Genomic DNA, 22457 nt, shown 5'->3' on the forward strand with positions numbered 1-22457 from the left:
AGGATATTATCATGTGATTTGAATGTTGTGGACAAATAACTCTGGGAAAGACAGGACTTAAAGTTAATCCCCAGCTCCTGTCGCTAAAAGAATGCTCAGATCTTTTTGCGGGTAGAAGGAGTTGTTTCCTAAGGGGCTACTTGAGTGTAGAACAGCTACCAAATTAGAGGAGAATAATGTATCATTTTTTTTAAAGCAAAGTTAAAAGAGCTGAAGGCACTATTCTCTAGCCTCTGTAAAACGAGCATAAACATGCTGTATGTGATGATTAGTCCTGCTTGCTTGCAGATCCACCCTCCACCTTGCCATCTCCCTGTGTGAGCTGATCTGTAAGAGCAGGTTCCTTTGCTCTTCACTCAGCCCTCTTCCACAAGTTGTTGATCCAAGAGCCATCCCAATAAGTGAGCTCCAGAGAACTCAACCTGTAATAAGAGCTCTATTGATCTTCTTACCTGAAGGAACAGCCTCCTCCCTTCCCTCTCATTTCCAGAGGCGATTAGTTTCAACTCTTTTGATATATTCTTTGCATATCTCTGGAAAAAAATGCTTACGTTGCTACTTTTTGATAATTTGTTTTAGACATTATTCATCAACTTCCCTCTGTAGAGACTGAAGATGTTGTTCTTTTTTATACACACACATACACATACATATACACACACAAACAGACACAGTACATTTTCCATTCACCCATGGTCCAGTAAAGTTAAAATCAATACTCGGTAAATGTACTATTATGACTATACGTAAATGATAAAGTTCAGCAATGTGATATACTATGATTGCTTTTTTCTACTCACATTTTTCTGTCCCTAAAGTTAATATATGTCTTTCTTTTCCATTTGCTTATTTTTCTATGTATTTATTACTAATATTATTTCCAAACACTCCCCCTGTAAATCTCCTCCGGATATATTCAAACAAATTAAGTACTCCATCAATTTCATCTTCTTGAAGATGACTCTTCTAAAGCCTTCTGGCCTGCAATTATCTGGGTGGATTGATTTCTAAGACTACCTCCTGTTTTCTTGGAATATCCCTTTCTTATCACCCTGGGAATTTCCTTTATATCTCTTTTGGATTGGGTTTCTTGTTTTCCTCTTTATTGGTTTACTTCCTTGTTATGGTAGAACATACTCTTCAGTAGTTTCCTTAGAAACAGTTCATGGGAAGTAAATTTTTTGAGATCTTGCTTATCTGAAAAATAGGTTATATACCTTTGCATTTCATTGATTTGGGAAGGTGGCTGATCTAACGCCTCCTCCTTCTTTAAGCAGATAACTCTGGTAAAATCTTATCAACTCTGGTAAAATCTTATCAACTCTGGTAAAATCTTATCTCTTATACAGATGAGGAAACTTATACAGATGAGGAAACTGAGGGCTGGAAAGGTTGGGACATGCTTAGTGATAGAGCTGGTTTTAAATCCAGCAGAGTTTCCACTGCAGAGACATGAAAACTGAAGATACCTTTGGAGTAAAGTACACTAAGACCCCTACATATGAACCAGTTCCGTTCTGAGAGCACATTTATAAGTCCAATTTGTTCATAAGTGCAACAAAGTTAGCCTAAGTACCCAAACTAACACAATCGGCTATATAGTACTGTACCGTAATAGGTTTATAATACTTTTCACGCAAATAATACATAAAAAACAAACACAAAAAATAAAGAAAACATTTTAAAAATCAATTTTTAGCTTTATTAAAAGTGATACATTCACATGATTTAAAAAATAAAATGATACTACAAAACTTATAAAAACAGCAAAACCCAGAAGATCCATGCTTCCTTCTCTACCCCCATTTACTCCCCCCAGAGTCATCCTCTACTCTGAAGTGTTTCTTTTGGTATTTACATTACAATATTTACATTCCTGTAGGGCTTTCACTTTGTTGGGCTTATTTTCCCCTCAATGATTTCTTCAAATTTTCTTTTGTTTAATTGTTTCATTTCTTCCATATTATTTAACAACTATAAAATCCCACCCCATACTGTTTTCCACGTAATCAAATGTATCAGGAATCTATTAGATGCACTTATGTTGTTTTTGTTTGTTTGTTGTTGAATTTTATTTTATTTTTTATACAGCAGGTTCTTATTAGTTATACATTTTATACATATTAGTGTATACATGTCAATCCCAATCTCCCAATTCATCACACCACCACCACCACCCCTGCTGCTTTCCCCCCTTGATGTCCATATGTTTGTTCTCTACGTCTGTGTCTCAATTTCTGCCCTGCAAACCGGTTCATCTGTAGCATTTTTCTAGGTCCCACATATATGCATTAATATACAATATTTGTTTTTCTCTTTCTGACTTACTTCACTCTGTATGACAGTCTCTAGGTCCATCCACATCTCTACAAATGACCCAATTTCTTTCCTTTATATGGCTGAGTAATATTCCATTGTATATATGTACCACATCTTCTTTATCCATTCGTCTGTTGATGGGCATTCAGGTTGCTTCCATGACCTGGCTATTGTAAATAGTGCTGCAATGAACATTGGGGTGCATGTGTCCTTTTGAATTGTGGTTTTCTCTGGTTATATGCCCAGTAGTGGGATTGCTGGGTCATATGGTAATTCTATTTTTAGTTTTTTAAGGAACCTCCATACTGTTCTGCATGGTGGCTGTATCAATTTACATTCCCACCAACAGTGCAAGAGGGTTCCTTTTCCTCCACACCCTCTCCAGCATTTGTTGTTTGTAGATTTTCTGATGATGCCCATTCTAACTGGTATGAGGTGATACCTCACTGTAGTTTTGATTTGCATTTCTCTAATAATTAGTGATGCAGAGCAGCTTTTCATGTGCTTATTGGCCATCTGTATGTCTTCTTTGGAAAAATGTCTATTTAGGTCTTCTGCCCATTTTTGGATTGGGTTGTTTGTTTTTTTTAATATTGAGCTGCATGAGCAGTTTATATATTTTGGAGATTAATCCTTTGTCCATTGATTCCTTTGCAAATATTTTCTCCCATTCTGAGGGTTGTCTTTTTGTCTTATTTGTAGTTTCCTTTGCTTTGCAAAAGCTTTTAAGTTTCAGTAGGTCCCATTTGTTTATTTTTGTTTTTATTTCCATTGCTCTAGGGAGGTGGATCAAAAAAGATCTTTCTGTGATTGATATCAAAGAGTGTGCTTCCTATGTTTTCCTCTAAGAGTTTTATAGTGTCCAGTCTTACATTTAGGTCTCTATTCCATTTTGAGTTTATTTTTGTGTATGGTATTAGGGAGTGTTCTAATTTCATTCTTTTACATGTAGCTGTCCAGTTTTCCCAGCACCACTTTTTGAAGAGGCTGTCTTTTCTCCATTGTATATCCTCGCCTCCTTTGTCATAGATTAGTTGACCATAGGTGCGTGGGTTTATCTCTGGGCTTTCTATCCTGTTGCATTGATCTATATCTCTGTTTTTGTGCCAGTACCATATTGTCTTGATTACTGTAGCTTTGTAGTATAATCTGAAGTCAGGGATCTGATTCCTCCAGCTCCGTTTTTTTCCCTCAAGACTGCTTTGGCTCTTCGGGGTCTTTTGTGTCTCCATACAAATTTTAAGAATATTTTGTTCTAGTTCTGTAAAAAATGCCATTGGTAATTTGATAGGGATTGCATTGAATCTGTAGACTGCTTTGGGTAGTAGAGTCATTTTCACAATATTGATTCTTCCAATCCAAGAACATGGTATATCTCTCCATCTGTTTGTATCATCTTTAATTTCTTTCATCAGCTCTAGTAGTTTTCTGGTGGCATCTTTAGGATTCTCTATGTATAGTATCATATCATCTGCAAACAGTGACAGTTTTTCTTCTTCTTTTCCAAATTGTATTCTTTTTATTTCTTTATCTTCTCTGATTGCCGTGGCTAGGATTTCCAAAACTATCTTGAATAATAGTGGCGAGAGTGGACATCCTTGTCTTGTCCCTGATCCTAGAGGCAATGCTTTCGGTTTTTCACCATTGAGAATGATGTTTGCTGTGATGTTTGTCATATATGGCCTTTATTATGTTGAGGTAGGTTCCCTCTATGCCCACTTTCTGGAGAGTTTTTATCATAAATGGGTGTTGAATTTTGTCAAAAGCTTTCTCTGCATCTATTGAGATGATCATATGGTTTTTCTTCTTCAATTTGTTAATATGGTGTATCACATTGATTGAGTTGTGTACCCTGAAGGTTCCTTGAATCCCTGGGATAAATCCCTCTTGATCATTTTTAACCTTACAGTACAATACCTTGAAAAGTACAATAGTACAGTACAACAGCTAGCATAAGGGACTGGCATCAAGTGAACAGGCAAGAAGAGTTACTGACTGGAGGAGGGAGAGGAGGTGGGAGTCGGTAGAGCTGAAGGATCGTCAGCAATAGGAGGCGGAGGGCAAGCTGCAGTTTCACTCACACCTGATGTTGACAGCACAGATTCTGGTTCCTTGCTGGACTCAATTCTATCTACCCTCTTTAAAAAAATGACCCAGTGATGTCTGGGTAATTCTGTACCAGCTACATCACCACTGCTTTTACGCTTGCTTCTGGACATCCTGGCTTGAAATAAAGATACTGTACTACTGTACTCCCTCTATACAGTACAGTACAGTAAACAAAAGCGCTACTACTTGTAAAGGATGCAGGCACATGACAATACATGCCAGACACATGAACTAACTTACATGATTGGACATGTGAACGCACACTCACATCTTTGAAAGTTCACAACTTGAAGGTTCGTAGGTAGGGGACTTACTGTAGTTTACCTGGAGGCAGGATGGTGTGAAGTATTCGAGGAGTGCACAGAGCAGACAGATGCCAAGCCTGAGTGTCCTAATGGAGTTCTCTGGCCGGCCTGCTGTCTAAGAGCCACTTCTGAAGTGGCTGCTGCCTGGTCTGTGAGCAGCTGAGATGGCAGGTGTGGACTCTCATCATCTTCTAGGAAAACCAGAGAGCCCATCTCTTTGGGAAAGCACTTGAATGATGCCAAAGGTACCAGTTAAACCAGACCTAGGTAGGTTCAGATGTGAGCCTTGCATGAACTGCATCTGCTATAGTCACCAGCACGCCCTCTGGCCACCAATATTCATTTCTCTCTGCCTGTCTCTGCCTCTGCTCTATGCTTCAGGCATGGGACAGTGAGGCTGGTTCTGCCCCAGAAAGTCACCTTGCCTTCTTGAGTGACTCATTCGAGCTTGCCCTCTCTATGTATAGTATCATAGTTTGCTCCCTTTCCAGATTTTTAGTTGCTTCTCCAACAGTGAGAAGCAATTAAAAGCAATCATCCTCGATTTCCTTATTTGATCAAAATATTTAACTAATCTCCCATTTCCACCACACATGGGCATCTCCCTCACCCTGATCAGACTCTTACTCTCCATGCAAGATCAAGGCTGTCCCTTAGAACAGACTCTCAACTCACTCTGCTTGGGCTCTGGCTCTCCATGCCAAGCCAACCTTAGTAAGAACACTTTCCTCACCCTGCCGGAGGTCTCACACCCCACATCACACCACCCTCCCTGGGGATGCCTTCCTTACCCTACTCTGGCTATGACTCTCCCACTTCAGCCTTCATATGAACACCTTCTTAACCCTACTTAGACCCTGACATCCCACTCTGAACCACCAGGTCTCTCCTGGACCCCTCAACCATGGACTCTATCTTGCTCTGTCACATCTAATCACTTTAGGACTGAATTGTTTAGGAAGGAAAGAGGAAGAGAATGAAATGATGGATTAAAAAAATTTAATGGTTATGTGTTTATGTCAATGTGTATGAAAGTATGATTAGTACATCAAACCAGTGGTTTCATAGATATTATTGCTTAGGACAAGGCTAAAGTAAGTTTTTTTTAATCATTTAAAAAATATTAATATTAACTCAGCAACTCCTGTCTGTTCCAGAGGATAAAAACATGGCATTGTTATCATTCTTAGTATTTTACATCAGGGTGTTTTGTCCCCAGAAGTAATCTGTTGGGATGAAGGTATTTCCAAGACAGGCAACCTATTAAGCCACTATCACCCATTAACCTCACAACACAACTGGCATATCGAGTATTCCACTTTAAGTTTTGGAAAGCAGGTTGGAGGTCTTTGAGGGAATAGGAATGCTGTAGACTGAATGTTTGTGTCCCTCCCAAAATTCATATGTTGAGACCTAATTCCCAAGATGATGGTATTTGGAGATAAGGCCTGTAGGAGATGATTAAGTCATGAGCGTGGAGCCCTCATGAATGACATTAGTGCCCTTGTAAAAGAGGCCCCAGAGAGCTCCCTTGTCCCTTTTGCCATGTGTGGTTATAGTGAGGAGACAGCTGTCTATAAGCCAGGAACTGATCCTCACCAGACACTGAATCTGCCAGCACCTTGATCTTGGACTTCCCATCCTCCATAACCGTGAGAAATAAACGTCTGCTGTTTATAAGCCACCTAGTCTATGTTGTTCTGTTATAGCAGCCCAAACAGACTAAGACAAGGAATTAAGTACAGCAAAAGGCATGGTGTTAGAGTGGACCAGCAAGGCAGAGAGAGATTCAGAAAGCGGTGCGAGGACATATTTCTTCATTATAAAGGGACATGTCAACCTCTTCATAATTTCTGAAAGGCTATTGCAATAAAGGTCAAATAATTTTAAAGAAAAACAAGAAAGAGGTATCATGGCAATGAAAATTTGCAATGATGATTTTTTAAACTAGTTGGCAAGGCTCTGACGCTTAGGGCTCAAATGGGAGTGCTATTGATCACCCTGAACCTCTCCAACTGTACACTCACACACACCACCACCACCACCACCTTATCTTCAATAAGCCACTTGGGAAATGCTGATGATAATAGTATTAAATGGCGAATTCCCTGGTGGTCCAGTGGTTAGGACTCAGCGTTTTCACTGCCATGGCCTGGGTTCAATCCCTGGTCGGGGAACTAAGATCCTGCAAGCCCCATGGCACAGCCAAAAAAAAAAGAAAGAAAATTTATAAAAAACAACAACAGTATTAAATGACTTGGAGTTAAAACATTTGCAACTTGTTGGAGAGGCAACAATAGAATGCTATAGCGACAGCCCTCAAAGTTTGAGGGTTGGCTAGTGAAACCAGCGTGAAAATGTATCCTGATGTATAAGGAGAAAAGAAAGCTGATTTGCAGGGAAATGTAGAGCTCAAAGGACATTTCAACTAAGATACTGGGGAACACACGATTTTCTCAAGATGGATAATTCCCTAGAAAAGTATTCAAGAACAGTAATAGGAAGAATTTAACAACCTGGCAACTGAGCAGGAAACCTCTTGTTTTGAATTTATTTAAAATAAATAGAATCAAACGGTTCCAATTACAGTAGCTGAAACAACATGTTCAGTGCTAAGTTTTATAGATTAATGCCTCTGCGGTTTATGCTCTGATACTCATATAAAATGATTATTGTAGTTATTTGAAACAGTTGTAAATAGTGTCTTACCAAAAAACAACTTTGCTCCTCAATAGCAATTTATACATTATGCTTATTTATTTTTTAATTTCTTTTTCTTTTTTTTTGTTTTTCTTTTTTTAATTATTACTTCCTTCTTTCTTACAAACCCTTGTGTCGAGGGCTGACTTTCAATAGATCACAGCAAGGGAGCTGCTCTGCTACGCATTATGCTTACTTAATCTATAATATTGATCCTGACAATGAGATTGGATTTTTTAAGGAACTCTTATCTTTTAGAGACAATACTAAAATATTTGCATTTGAAATGATAGAATTGTTTCAGATTTGCTTCAAAGTCATCCAGTAGAATGGAGGACAGTGACTTAGACATAGAAATGGTGTAAGATTGGCCAGGAGTAGATACTTGTCTCAGCTGGGTGATGACTACATGGGTTTTGGATATCATTTTTTAAAAATTTTGTGTACATTTGAAATTTTCCATAATACAAAGCTTTAAAAAATAAGATTAGATCCCTTAGGTAAGAAGCTGGGGACTTTTGGTGGTTTTGATGGACGTAGTCTCTAGAGAATAGAATTAAATTCATCCCTCTGATGGGTGGCACATGAAGGCCCTTGAAAAGGTAAAGAAACCAAACTTGGTCACAGACTAGCAGGCCTTCATCCTAGATATCTTAACCCTTGGTTCACAGAAAGCCCTGGGACCAGGCTCCTCCATGACTTCCAATTTTCATGGGCATGGGCTGCTCTCACCTTTGAGTCAGGGGTTTTCCTGATTCAGCTTAAGTGGTAAGACTGATTTGGGAAAAGTCAATTGCATAAGAAGGAATACATCTATTTTTTTAACAGATTGTCCAAAAAGAGCTTATTCCAGAGGTTTCATGTTTTCATCTAAAGCAATTATACACGTTAGCAGAAACCCTAAGAAAATGTTGGTGGGAGCCTTCTAAACTTCCTTATTTATCTCTCTCTTCAGAAAAAAAAAATACTCAAAATCAGATGCATTCCCAGATGAAAAATTCATCAGAATATTAATACTTTAACATTTAATTTGGGTGATTAATTTGAAAACTTAGTAATATAATAAAAGTTATTTCAGGCTGCTTGTTGACTTTACATCTTTTTAAATAGCAAAAGAGATTTGATTTCTTTCCAACAATATATCAGTATTCATACAAGACCTTTCTTTCTTTTCTAATGGGGTTTGTTTTGTTTGTTGTAGTTCTCATAGAGTGGAAGGTTCAAGAGGGGGAACTGTGAGAGAGAAAAGAAAAAATTAGATCACCAAAGGCTTTTGTTTGTTTGTTTTTGGCTGCACCTCACTGCATATGGGATTTTAGTTCCCCGACCAGGGATCAAACCCCTGTTCCCTTCACTGGAAGCATGGAGTTTTTAACGACTGGACCACCAGGAAATTCCCAATCACTAAAGGCTTTGATTGTTAAATTTCCATCCCCATTTAAAGGCATCTTTAGTCGTCCACACACATGGGTCCTAGCCCCTCTCTAGAACATCCTTTCTCTGCAGAAGTCAACTCAATCTTTTTAGCTTTTCCTGCTTTATTTTATGAACTGGTAGTTATTAAACAGTAGGTAGGACATGGTCATCTTTGCAGGCAGCCTTGGAAGCAGCACCAGCACAGAAAAGATGTCTGACATCTGGAGCCCAAGAGCAATATTCTAAGCTCAATATGTACATTGGAAGTTGAGATAAATTTGATTAATTTTTAGAAAGTATGAATCCCAATTTCTTCTCCCCCGGAGGACAAGTACACCGCCCTACCACACAGACTTTGGCCTTGACCAGGTGAATCTCTTTGGCCAAAAAATGTGAGCAGACATGATGAGAGCAGGTTTTAAATGTGCTTGTGTGATCTGGCTTCTCTTAGGCTTCTGTGATCTGCCATGGGAAGAACATACCCTGAGTAACTGTCCATCACAGAGAATGTGAAGATACACAGAGCAAAACTGAACCCAGCTGAAGCCCGAAGCCAAGCCCAGGTGACCAGCAGCCTGAAGCAGAGCTGTGGGCCACAAAATCTAGAAGTTCTTATTGCAAGTCACTGAACTTTGTGATGGTTTGATATGCAGCATCATTGCCTCAGTCGGTGACTAACACAGAAATCATCTACATATAGAAAGAAATTGAAACCTGGGAGCGGATGCATTTTCTAGGAAGACTGTGTAAAGCAGTGACTCTTAACCTACTTTAGAGTTATGGACTTTCTTAAGATTTCAATAAATACCTTGATCTGAATCTTCTCCAAGCTTCCTTCATTCCCTATGTCTCTCCCCAGGCTTCCATGTGAATCCACCTGATTGGCAAATTCTAGAACATGTCTGAACCACTAGCTGCACGGGACTTGGGGACATGTCATATTAGCCCTAGTTAGCTTTCTAGCCATTGAAACCTAGGAGGAGGCTGCAGTGAGACTTGAGGGGGCCAACCTACTCTTTCTAACACATCACCCTGAGGAGGAGTTGTTTAGGCAGGAGGGGAATGAGAAAGTGAAGCCGGGAAGAATTAGGAGAACCTGGTATCCCAGAAATTATGACAAGAGGCAGTATGCAGAAGTGAAGGGTCAATCACTTAGATTAAATGATGCAGAGAAACACTATGTAAAGTTGTAAAGAATCTGTTGAATTGGGCAATAATGATATCCCTAGAGGCCAGAACAGCGACTGCTTCACGGGGATGGTGAAAAGGTGAGAAGGTAGAGATAAGGAGTCCCACAATATAACTCTTTCCAGAACCTTGGTTGAGAAAGAAAAAGGAAGGATGTGGTTACCATCCGTGTGTCCTTGTGGAATAGTGAATCATTCCCCACTGAGGGACTGGTAAAGCCAGAGGCTAAAAAAGTCTCAATCTCTCTCTTCTTTGTTACTTTCTTCACTGTCTTCTCCTCATTCTCTGAACGAAGGGGTCTTTTCTTGGGTCTCCCAAGTCTTCTTGTGAGTCAACAGAAATGACTCTCATATTCCCTGTGCATTTTCTTGTTGGTTTATCAGAGCCCACAACTGTGGGACAGTTCCCTGAAACAGCTACCATTGCTGTGTCTGTGCTCCACTCTCTCCTGGCCCCGTACAGCCTGCATCTCATTACTACCTCCTGGCAAGGTCTGTCCCTCACTCTGTGCCTTCTTTGCCCTGCAGTTCATATTAATTCTCACACTGCACCCAGAGATCTCAGGCCTCACAGTTTTTTTAAGTCAAACCATTCTTGGCCTCATGGTGTTGGTAAATATTGCTAATAATCTCTCAATATCCATCTTCTCTTCTTCCTGTTAGTAAAAGAACCTCCAAGTTTTCCTTGAGCCTAAACAGAGACTAACTAGTCGGCTTCTCAAGCAGCTAGGTATGACCATGTGATTACATGTGAACCAAAGGGAGTCTCACTCCTCCTTCCTTCCAGGTGGAGAAAGGTGATGGCTGGAGCACTGTTGGAAGCCATGAATTTAGCATGTCAGAGCTGCCCTTCTACCCAGACCACTCACCTCTAGACTGTCAAATAAGGAGAAGATAAAGTTAGGTTTTAGGTAGACCACAGTGTTTGGCTTTAGACTGTGCATTAAATGATACAACAGGCACAAGACCCACCACTCTCCTTAGTCACAGTGACTGCATGGCCGGGCTGCCAACCTCTAGGGCTGGCTTCACAGTGACCACTGCATCTTTCTGGTCTGACCTCTGGTCTGATGGTTTGTTCTCTTCCTCTTAGCAGTCTCCTCTGACTAAAATAACATCTAAAGATGTTTCTCATTTCTCATGATATTTGGAGAATTGGGGGCAAGAATGAATAGCAACTGGTAGGATTCCCCTGGAAGCTTCGTTTCCTTGGGAACAATATACATATTCTCCATGGTCCTCTGGCATTGGCATCAGTCAGCTCGCAACAGATCCAAGCTCTACCACTTAACAGTAATGCTAGTTAACCTTCCTGTGTCTCAGTTATAAAATAGAGATAATAATTGTACCTGTCTATAAAAAGTTGCTATGATGATACTTTTAAGCGATTACAGTTCAATGACCTTATTTTTGCAAATTTTGTGGCAAAATAGGACCATATGAACCAGTGCTTGAACCCCTCCCTGGATCTTGGCAAAGATCAGCTCCACAGGAAACCCATCTCTGCCTACCTTATAGGATCATTAGAGGATGACACAATGTAGACCCAGGGCCACTAGCACATAAGGCACATTTATGCTTCTTACACAAAGGTAGGAAGCTCCAGACACATGACTCAGGGCTTGGCCAGCAGAGCAGGGTTAGGTGTCAGCCCTCACTCTTCCCTTGGCTGGGTGCTTACAGCATCACACGAATGCAACGCTGATGGTACACCTGTGAGGTGGGTGTATTCTCCAAGGTGCCCGGACAACAGGCCGGGGGTGACTGGGAACTAAACTGAAGTCCTTTTCTCTGGCCAAATTGTTATGTCTCGGCACGCAGTTACATATGCCTGAGAAGAGGGCATTTTTGCTTTCACACAAAGGCTCTGTCTCTCTGCCAAGCCCTGCGCCCACTTCTTGGGAATGTGCAGAGGTACCATCAGGCTGTGGGTGGCCCGGCACGTTACACCAGCACCTGTGGCAGCCCTGATACCTGGCACCAAATAAGCGCTCTGCAAGTACCCGTGCTGCGCTCTGGGGCCTCTCATTCTTTCCAGCCTGTGTGATCTTTTCCTTACTTGCTCACTCTTGCATAACTCAAGGTCAAGTTAATTTGCATATTTTCAAGGAAGCAATCGGAAACCTAAGTTGCTCCAGGGAATTGCTTTACCAGTGTGTCCCTGGGCTTTATGGTGGGGGTCCACACAGACAGCACCTTTGGGATTTTGCCAGGCTCCTCGGCTGTCTGCATCGACACACCGCTGGGAAGGAATTTGGAGTTGCAGCACCCGGGGAACACCCAGAACTCATTTTAGGCAAGGCCAAGCCAAAGGACTGTCCCTGGCCAGTACCGGAACCTGGAGGCAGGGGGCGTGGGAGGCCAAATATCAATGCCTCTCGACGTCAGATTTGTCTTTTGGTGCCTTGGTGCGAAAGCTTGAAGCATTTCTTAAAGAGCCTGTTCTCTAAAAACCAGCCACTAGAGGGTACTTTAGGGTCTCTTTCTCTGCAGTCTGTCCTGCTGTGAACTGACAGGTTTGCCGAGCTGCTTTGGACCTTACCAGGCCTGCCAAGAGATTGAGGACAGTTTTACCTCACAGGTTAGTATATGAAGGTGGACAGCAGGAGAGCAGATGCCTTGGGCATCCACCTACATTATTTCTGTCAAGTGAGTTACCCTTAGACATTCAATTTCTCCATCAAAGGAAACATACATTTAAAATTTTGAGGGCTTCCCTGGTGGCGCGGTGGAAAAGAATCCGCCCGCCAATCCAGGGGACACGGGTTCGATCCCCAGTCCAGGAAGATGCCACATGCCGCAGAGCAGCTAAGCCTGTGCACCACGAGTACTGAGCCTGCGCTCTAGGGCTCGCGAGCTGCACCGACTGAAGCCCGCACACCACAACTACTGAAGCCCTCACACCTAGAGCCGGTGCTCCTCAACAAGAGAAGCCACTGCAATGAGAAGCCCGCGCACCGCAACAAAGAGTAGCCCCCGCTCGCCGCAACTAGAGAAAGCCTGTGCACAGCAACGAAGACCCAATACAGCAAATAAATAAATTAATTAATTAATTAAAAATTTTGATAATATAAAGGCTAATTTATACTCCCAGCAACAGTATTTGAAAATTAACTGTTGATCCACACCCTCATTAACATTGGACATGAACAATCTTGTAAATTTTTCTAACATGATGGATTTAAAATACATATGGAGCACATTTTCTTGTTTTTAATGAGTATCGCTATTTTTTCTGTTCCTATCCTGTCAATATTCTTTGCCCTACATAGATATTAAAAATGATATGTAGGGCTTCCCTGGTGGCACAGTGGTAGAGAGTCCACCTGCCGATGCTAGGGGACACGGGTTCGTGCCCCGGTCCAGGAAGATCCCACATGCTGCGGAGCGGCTGGGCCCATGGGCCATGGCCGCTGAGCCTGCGTGTCCGGAGCCTGTGCTCCGCAACGGGAGAGGCCACAACAGTGAGAGGCCCGCGTACCCCCAAAAAATAAAAATAAAAAAAAATTAAAATGATATGTATTTTTTAATCCACAAAGTCTCCCTGTACAAAGGAAATATGGTTTCCATCTAGCTCTGTCCTACTGGAATACGTTGCCACCTTAGCCCAGTCCTCATTCTCTTCCAAACACACTTTGTCCTTCTTACAAGGACAGTGTTTGCTGTGTGCAACTGCTCTCGTCTCCTCATTTTGTGACAGAGCCTGTGGATATGTTAGTACTGTCTGCTGTAGATGAAAACCTCCTGGAAGGCCACACCTGGTTTGCTTACTTGCTCTGTTAAGCAAAATGTATGCTACTCAATAAGTGTTGCGATTGACAAAGATAGGTTTCAGACTTGGCTTCTTCCCAAAGGAGTACACCGAATATGTGATTCTGACCACAATTAATGTGTAAAACAGGGAATGTGGCTAGCATCTATGCCAAAGGAAAAATAAGCACTGAAGCAGGGAGCTGCCCCCTGTTGATTTAAACAAACAAACTTATTAGTCTAACTTCATAGTCTGTAGCAACTTATAAAGTTATTTTAAGTGTCAACTCTAGTTTCAGATGATCTAAGGATTTCTTTTTCACTTAAAAAAAAGTTTTTCAGATTATACGTATTGCTTTTCAAAAAAAATGTGATCACTGAAGAAAATTAACAATTTCTGGAAGCCACGTGTTCCAGAAGCAAGGCTATAACACGGAAGAAGCCTCCATCCTAGTCTCACCACTTAGAAGAGAAAAGATAATCCAATTGGCGTCGGACTATGACCTGAGTGAAAAACAAACCTCAGTGTGCTGCTGCACAGAGCCCAGGGATGCGTTAAAAAAATAAGTGAATGGAAGACCGGCAAGTTGCTTCCAACTTTCCGTTATTGTAAGGAAACGGCAACAATTTGGTTATTGTCAATTATGTTGCTAAAATAAGTAAGAAGTATAGTACTGGGTTTTTTCTTCCTGTTTTAAATAAGCAGAGGGCTTCCCTGGTGGCGCAGTGGTTGAGAGTCCGCCTGCCGATGCAGGGGACACGGGTTCGTGCCCCGGTCTGGGATGATCCCACATGCCGTGGAGCTGCTGGGCCTGTGAGCCATGGCCGCTGAGCCTGCGCGTCCGGAGCCTGTGCTCCACAACGGGAGAGGCCACAACAGTGAGAGGCCCGCGTACCGCAACAACAACAACAACAACAACAAAAGTTTAAATAAGCAGATGGTGATTATTTTCTTCTTTATATTTTCCCATAATTTTATAGTTTTCTACAGAGAACTGTTCTTTTAAAAAAAAATAAGAATATTTGGAAAGAGATAAGCAGCATTATCTGGACAATGACTCCTGAAGTTGAGGTTGTTTGGCCATGGACTTCCTGGAACAGGGCTTCCTCTTTCCCATGGGAGGGTCTGTGCCCCAACCCAGCCCCCTGGGGGTTAGGGGCTCTAGTTCCCCCAGTTCTACGAAGCCAATGTCTAAAACAGCTGCCAGGAGCCCACATTCTCAGACAAGTGCTACACAACCTGCACTGTAACTCAGACTACATGGAACCTAGGTCTGTGTGTTCACACTGGATGAAGCCCACTGGCTGACATGCTGGACTTATGCATACAACACTTCAGATCAATGTCTCATTTTTTTGTTGTTATTCATCATGTTTTTTAAAAATTTTAATGTTTTACTAAGTAATATATTTATATGGATAAAAATTCAAAAGATACCAAAGGGTAGAGTTAAAACTCTCCCCTCTAGGGACTTCCCTGGTGGTTCAGTGGTTAAGAATCTGCCTGCCAACGCAGGGGACACTGGTTCGAGCCCTGGTCCAGGAAGATCCCACATGCCACAGAGCAACTAAGCCCATGTGCCACAACTACTGAGCCCATGTTCCATAACTACTGAGCCTGCAAGCCTAGAGCCCATGCTCCACAACAAGAGAAGCCACTGCAATGAGAAGTCCATGCACTGCAACGAAGAGTAGCCCCCACTCACCGCGACTAGAGAAAGCCCACATGCAGCAATGAAGACACAGCAGAGCCAAAAATAAAATCAAAAACAAAACAAAAAAATCTCCCCTCTGTCCCTCAGTTGTCTTCCCCAGAGGCAATTAATTTTGTTTCTTTCATATCTATAAAGAGGTTATAATTGATTATAACTTGAGCATAGCAACCAAAGTAAGTAACAAATGAGGTTCCTTGTATTCTTTGATTTTTAAAGGTATTTCTTTAAAAGATAAAAACACATGATAAAAAAACTAATCTGAAAAAAACAAACAAACAAAAAAAACCTAATCTGTAAGACAAAGCTAAAATGAAAAGTACAAGCCTCCCTTGCACATTACACCCCATTTTTAGCCCTTCTCCCCAAAAACATCCACAGTCATCAATTTCTTATAATCCTCCTCAAAACAGGCTCATGCATATATGCCATAAACATCAACAAATTAAACAGATATGTGGACGTACCAAATACACATTTCTGACTCTTAATTTTTTCATTTAATTATATATCTTGGATGTATTTCCATAGCAGTACATAAAGCACATAACCTTCCTTCTTTCTTTTGAAAGGATGAATCATAGAGTTTTCAGTATTCTATTGGATGATTTTAGTTTGTTACTAGCTTTTGCTATTACAAACAATATTTTTCCTACCATCTCCCCCACAATGTTTTTCTAATGAGAGTCTGTATGTGTGTGTGTGTGTGTGTTATAATTTTGCAACTGTGAATGTTTGTAAGCCTAAGTTTCCAGGTAAGTGAATATTCTTTATTTTTATTTTTTCTTTCTAAAAAGAAGGGGAAGTTTCAAAAGAAATTGTCTATTGTCATTCTTTTCCAAAACATTTATACCTTCATCTTTAGGCATCATTTTCCAATAATTTCTAGGAAAACAAGTTTTTATGATTATTTTTGCTACAGATTCTATTAACATTAATTTAATAACATTTCTCTCCTTCTTGAGTTTTTCATCTTATTTTAGTTTAGCTCGATTATTTTGTGTTGAATTTGAATGAACATTTCTCCCTGGCCTGTTTCCCACAAAATGCCCTTGGAATGTGGAAATTACCTGAGCATTATTCCACGGTGACTACGCATCATCTGATAATATTTGATAATGGACAAAATAGTTGCTGTTGTGTTAGAATTAAATGAAAGAGGCTACATTTAATAAGCTGACAAGATCGAATATAGAAGTGTATAGAAGTGAGTGCCTTTAGGAAGTTTTCATTTCAGTCTAGGTAAAATTAATTTAAACACAAATGGAATCACTAGATAAAGATATAGCTTACCGTAACTGCCTCAAGTAAATTTCATTTTTGGCCTTTGAACAAAGTTCACAGGAAATTCAAGGACAAGTTTGACCCATCCTTTTTTTGTTCCTAAAATTCTTTCCTTAGTAGTGTAATGTTATTAATACTCATAAATTTTTACCCTAAAGTGATGTTTAAGATAATATATTAACCTTACTTGATTCCAGTAGGCTTTCATCAATTTCCAGATTGAAGTCTAAGGCAAATATATTTCAATCTTTTGAAAAAACTGGATTGTTTCAGAAGAATATTTTATTGGAGAGAAAACTAACCTAGCAAATGGGGAAAAAAAAAAAAAAGAGTTCCTACCATTTTCTCCCAATAATCTCATCACTTAGCACTTCAAAATGTAACTGTAGGGAGTGCCCTTCCAGTCAGAGCTGAGTGGCTCCTATTAAACTGCCCCTCCACATATGACAATATAAAACACTAGGAAAAAAAATAAGAAGCAGTTAAAAGCAGAACTGACAAAAACAGGAAGATTCTGGAAGGGAGTTAACACTTCGAAGCAGGGAAGGAGTAGGGAGGGAGCTTCCCACATTTTATGGCCCTTAGCCTGAGACCACACAAGGCTGTGCAGCATGGGGGTAACTAGAGCTCTGTTAGAAAGACTACAACATTTCTGGCTTGAAGAACCAGAGGTCAGAGTTTGAGGCAACCACATCCTTTGGAAAATGAGGTGGGAAATGGCAGAAAAGAGATAGCTAGAGAGGAAGAAGCTTATATTCTGTGTTTAAACTTACATCACGGATAATCTCTGAATCATGATTGTGCAAGGCAGACTCAAAAGAGCCCAGCTAAAGCCAAAAAAAACAACTGAACGCGGATTTGAGCTTCTACTACTGCGATCAATATCATGTTTGGAGTTTGAGTCTCACCACGTTTACTGCCCATTTAAAAAGAAAATCAATACCTTGGAGGACTGTAACAGAATCCAGTTTTCATAACATAATATTTACAACATCTAGGTTGCAGTCCAAAATTACTTGGCAATCCAAAAATGAGTAAATAAACAAGCCAGGAAAATGTGATCCATTGTCATAAGAGAAACAATCAATAAAGACTGGCACTAAGGTGTCTAAATGTTGGAATGAATGAGCAATGCTCTGAAAGCAGCAATTAGAACTATGCTCAGTGAGGTAAAGGAAAAGATGCCCATCATGATCTAAATGATAGTAAATATCAATAAAGAAATAGAAAATATATATAATAAAGAAAAATTTGAGAACTGAAATTTACACTATCTATTTAGAAGATGAATTTGATAGCAAAATTAAGATTATAGGATAGGAGTCAGTAAACTTAAATACAGTTTGACAGAAGTTATACAGTCTGAAAAACACAAAGAAAAAATTGGAAACAATTAATAAAGCCATGTGGGTATTTGGGACTATATGAAGGGGCCTAACATATGAGTAATTGGATTCTCAGGGAGAGATGAGAAAGATAATGGAACAGAAAAAAAAAAAAATTGAAGAAATACTACCTGAAAATTTCTCAAATTTGTTAAAAGACATAAATTTGCAAATTCAAGAAGCTCAACAAATGTCAAACCTGATGAATAATTATAATAATATTTTTTAAATCTCTAGGCACATCACTGTCAAATTATTGACAACCAAAGAGAAAGAAAAATTTTGACAGCAACCAGAGAAAAATGACACATTATATATACAGGGAAACAATGATTTGAATAATTGATCATTTCTCATCAGACACAATGGAGGCCAGATAACCACAGAACAACATTTTAAAAGTGTTGAAAGGAAAAAGCTGTCAACTGAGAATCCTATACCCAACAAAAATATCCCTCAAGGATGAAATGAAGTAAAGACATTAAAAAACAAAACAAGACAAAAACAAACAAACAAACAAAAACAACTAAGAGAACGTATCTCCAGTATACCTGCACTAAAAAAATGCTAAAGGAAGTTCTTCAGGCTTAGGGAAATGAGATAAGATGAAAACTTAGATCTCTGGGAGGACTGAAGAACATTGGGGTAAAGGTAAATATGTGGGTAAATATAAAAGACTATTTTTCCTCTTAATTTCTTTAAAATACATATCACATGCCAGTTTTATCTTGTCATAATGCAATACATTTTACTACTGTAATGTAAAGGACCGGAGGCATGGTTAAATGGTAGGTGAAATGGTACAATATTATCTCAACCAAACAGTAAAAATTAAGGATGTATATTATAATCCATTAGGCCACACACCAAAAAATCCTGTCAAGAGGAATAACAAAAACCCAAAAGGTAAATTTAAAATAAAATTCTTTTAAAAGTCATTTAATGTAAAAGAAGGCAGAAAAGGAGAAACAGAAGAAGAAAAAGCAGAGGGAACAAAACAGAAAACGTAGAGTAAAGTGGTAGGTTAAACCCAACCATATCAATAATTACCTTAAATGTAAGTGTGCTAAACACTCCCTATCAAATTAAAATGCAGAGAATGTACTTTTAAGAAAAGTCCCAATTACATGCTGTCTATAAGAGATGCTGTTTAAATATAAACACGACTATAGACTTATTTTAGGTCAAGCTTAGCAAATCGTTTTCAAAAGTTCTCAAAGTTCCCACCTAACTCTCCCCCAAAGTACTTCCTTCCTAACTGGATTAATGTTCTATCCTGTAGCATTAATTACTGCACTCATTTTTATTAATCCCCATAACCATAGGTCAAGAGAATAAAAGCAGCTGTCCAAGCAAACACACATTCAACATTATCTGTAAAGCCCACGGAGCAAAAAAAGATAAAGATTCAAAAAAGTTCTCCCCACTGTCTGGTTTCTGATGATTCTGGAATAAGGTGTGAACATAATTGCCATATCCAGGAGAGGGTGGAATATGTAGAATCAATCAATTCATCACCCAATCTTCCAGTAATATTTAGTTCAAGCAAGAAACTCCTTTAGAACTATTAAGGATGATGTTATCCCTCACTTAAATTCACTTAACAGACATTGAAGGAAAGCAATTCATACTCAAGTACTTATAGGTCATCCTCTGAAATTATAAAATATGAAAGCTCCACGTGGCCCCCTAACACTCAACATCTTGCTTTGTCATTGCCGGCTCCCTTGTTTTACTTGCTTTTGGATTTTATATATATATATATATATATATATTTGGAAATAATAGCTATCTCTTAACTAACCAAGCTTTATGATATACTTTAGATTAGAAACTTTTCAAAAGGCCTGTTTAGTTTTTCACAATTCAAGAATACATTTACAAAATAACATTTTAATTTCCATTAAGTTTTCTTAGAAATAATGCCAGTATCACCAATACGATCATAACCACAGCAGCATGCTTTAAGACCTAAAAGTGAATCTTTACTATGTCAAATGTGATAACATGCCCCCCAAAATAGAGAATTCTTATCCATGAGGGTAATTGTAAATTATCATCTAGTACTTACTTCATGAAGCCACTTTCTTCAGAAAACTCCCAATTCCCTCAAGTTCTATCAGTTTGGTTACCAAATACTGCCAAACATGTAATTACAGATATTTGTAGCAGGTGAACAAATAGAATAATTATTATATTTCACAATTTACATAGCTGATTTTATATACCTATATCTATATCCATAGTTATATCTATATAATGTTACTAACATTTATAGAACTATATTTCCCCTGAGAAATTTCATAGGGTAGGGCTACATTCCATTCATGCCTCCCCTGTCATAGTTACATATATGAGACTTTCTGGTGGAAGATGGCAGATGAGAGAGGATGGATGAAGGGTCATTCCCAGGTTTTTTGATTTGGTACCTGAATTAAAGTTTTGGCCATTCACTTAATACAAGAGAATCAAAGGGGGAAACATGAAGCGTTTGAACCTGGACATATTGACTTTGAAGTACAAATAAGTTGGTCTAGAGTTCAGATGAAATAATTGCAGTGGAGAGGAAGACTCAAGGGTCATCAGAGCACAAGCGATAATGGAAATCAGGACCATGGACGTGATCATTTGGGAGACTGTGCGGAGTCAGAGGAGAGTGCCGTGGATGGAGCCCTGGGACACACCAACATCTAGGGGACACATGGAGAACAAGAAGGGGACAGGGAAATGATAAAGGAAACTTTCACATACTGAGGTATGAGGAAGTCACTCTGGCTTATGCATGAGTTAACTTGAATTTTATGCTAACTAAAACAGCCTGTTTGTGGCGTATCAAACATACATTGTATGTCTGCTTTCATTATGAAAGAAAAGGGAGCACTGACCAGAAGTAAAGAATGTCCATGTTAAAAATAAAGATTAAATGCCTTCCTTCCTGTGATGCTAATGCTGGTACTCCTTCAATGACAAGACTCCCTCCCCAGATGCCAAGGCCATACTAATTCCCTGCGTACGTGCTGATACGGGCTTTTGGAAACCTTGAAGGAATTTATCCCTGACTTGTTGAATGTTCTTTGTTCTGACAACATATGAAACTGTGTTTAAAACCATGCTTCTCTGTACCTTTCTTCTGGCCTCTGCTGGTGGCCAGCCATCCTTGGCATTCCTTGGCTTGATGCAGAATAACTCCAATCTCTGTCTCAGTAGTCACATGGCATTCCTCCTGGGTATCTGTGTCCAAATTTCCCTCTTCCTATAAGGATAGCAGTCATTGGATTAATCCAGTCTGACCTCATCTTACCTTGATTAAATCTGCAAAAACAGTATTTCCAAATAGGGTCATATTCTGAAGTTCTGGGTGGACACGAATTTTTAGAGGACACTATTCAACCTAGTACACCATCCTAAGGGTATGATGGCAGATTTACAGGTGCTATAGTAACTAGTCTCTAGAAAAAGGAATATATTCAAGAAATTAGAGTGGTGCACAAAATAAATGAATTTTATGTGGACACCTGTTTGAGGATGTCATTGAGAGGACGTGACCTCCGGTTGACCCTCCAACCCCAGGCAATTAGAGCCTCTTTATCCCCTCCCCTGTCCTTGGAATGTATGTTCTGTCCACTGTTCCTGTACCAGGAGCCATTTTCAAGGATGTAGCCTTGAGAGAGCAATGTGTTGTTGAGATCATGTGGTCTGTACACTGGACTGAACCCCATTAAGGCTTCTATGTAAACTTTTAAGAATCTGGCAGGCAGGAGAGGAGATGTATTTATCTTGCTTCTGCCTGAGACAAGCCTTCTATGTAAATTCCTTGCCTATTAACACTGCCATCTACCAATCTGAATGGGTCTACCTCTCCTTGACCTTTGTGTAAGGCGGAAAGTTTAGAATTTCACTAGGGGAGTTCCCTGAGGTCATGAACCAACAGCACCGATTTTTTGTAACTCAGTTTCTTTCAATTGTTACAGGAGCCCAAAGTAAGTGAAGACTCACTTTGCAGAAATTCATCACACTCAATATTTTTTATTTGGCATCTCATCTGCTATAAGAAACACCCCTCTGAACTGTTTCTGTAAAGAAGAAATTAACATTTTTTTTCACTCAGTGAAACAGAGAATCAGAAAGCCTTCCTAACCCTTCCTAACCCTTGGGTAGCCACGCAGATGGCTAAACTAATGGCTCTAAAAAAACTCTTGGATTCCATTTGAAAAAAACTCTTGGACTCCATTAGTTTAGCCATATGTGTGGCTACAGAACCTCTGTCAGACCAGGTAACCAAATGTAAAA

This window comes from Globicephala melas, chromosome 3 (assembly GCF_963455315.2).
Source record: "Globicephala melas chromosome 3, mGloMel1.2, whole genome shotgun sequence".
Lineage (NCBI taxonomy): Eukaryota > Metazoa > Chordata > Mammalia > Artiodactyla > Delphinidae > Globicephala > Globicephala melas.